At 33.8% G+C, this 1,331-nt stretch overlaps 1 protein-coding gene across 1 annotated transcript in view; it reads left to right on the top strand.

The window, feature by feature from the left end:
• LOC106884493 (U3 small nucleolar RNA-associated protein 14 homolog A) overlaps positions 1-1,331 on the top strand; it is a 283,035-nt gene that overhangs the window by 110,276 nt on the left and 171,428 nt on the right. The window lies entirely within an intron of this gene.

Below are 1,331 nucleotides of genomic sequence, written 5' to 3'. Positions count from 1 at the left end.
TTTTTTTTTTTTTTTTTTTTTTTTGCTATTTCTAGCAGGCGCAAACCACTCCATTATGGTAAATTTGGCTACAATTTCCAACAGGTAGTGCAATCATGTGGAGACTGCATTTTTGAATTTATGCCAACCTGTTATTTATTGATATTGCATCTCATAAGAGTATATCCATTTATACATTTTATTTTTTTCAGAGTCAATAAAATAAAGTACCTGTCAAGTACTTAAGTCGATTGTATTAATGAACCTCCTCCCCTCGAAACTGAAGGATTTGTGCCAACTGTTGTGGCCTTAAGTCAGAAATACTTATTCCATTAATGAATAACAGTTGAAATGAGACAGGGAATTTTTAAGGTTATAAATGATACAAACAACTAGAGAGCTTCTATATGATTGCTCAACCAAAAAGACTAAGATTATAACTGGAATACCTTCATTCATAAGTGTTCAATTGGAGTTCAACAAGGAACAAATAACAACTGAATAACATCTCTAGTCAGTCTGCTTGAAATAATAGCCAAATATCCTTCAAACCATACTTTACTATCTTGGAAAGCACCTTGACATGAAATACTTAAGCAAAGGATAGTGCTGGTTACAGATAGAATTCCTTGGGTCATAGGTCCACTGCATCAAAGCTAGTCTAGAACTAAACAACAATCAAAATGAAAACTATCTCTAACCAATGAGGTGGGGGTCCACTATATGATAACAGGAATTGCCAGAAATAGCAGCCACTCCCTCCCCAAATAACACCTTAGCATCTTAAAAAGAAAAATTTATGAGAATGTAATTGAATATCATGTTTATTGCTAGAATATATTATTGCAATAACAGTTACAACACTGAACTAACATAGGAGCCTCTCTATAAGTCATTTAGCCTCCCTAACAACCAAATCTCTTTTCAATCACTTCATACTATAAGGAAAAGACACATATAATGTAATTCAGAGTATGCTATTCCAGAAGAAAAAAATAGAATGGTCATAGCAGGGATGCATTTGATCATAGACCTCAGTCAAGGCTGACCAAATTGGAACTAAACAATAAGAGAACATTAGATAATATAATCCTCAATTATCTCTTGGAATCAAGTTATTATTCATGTAGTCATGAACCCTCTTCACCCAGCAGAGCCTCAAAGACAAGACACCTAGAGTCAGAGAGGGCTGCACTCCACTATTTGAACTCTTTATTTGATCGCACTGATGTACAATTAAATAGAGGTAAAATTGATGTTATTGGTTAGTTCCAGGTCAGACCTGACTGAGCAAACATTTCATAAAAAATATTCCTGCTGTGGTCATCCCTTTTTTTTTTTTTTTTTTTTTT

This window comes from Octopus bimaculoides, chromosome 21 (genome assembly GCF_001194135.2).
Source record: "Octopus bimaculoides isolate UCB-OBI-ISO-001 chromosome 21, ASM119413v2, whole genome shotgun sequence".
Taxonomy (NCBI): domain Eukaryota; kingdom Metazoa; phylum Mollusca; class Cephalopoda; order Octopoda; family Octopodidae; genus Octopus; species Octopus bimaculoides.
This window is presented reverse-complemented; position numbering and strand designations above follow the sequence as displayed.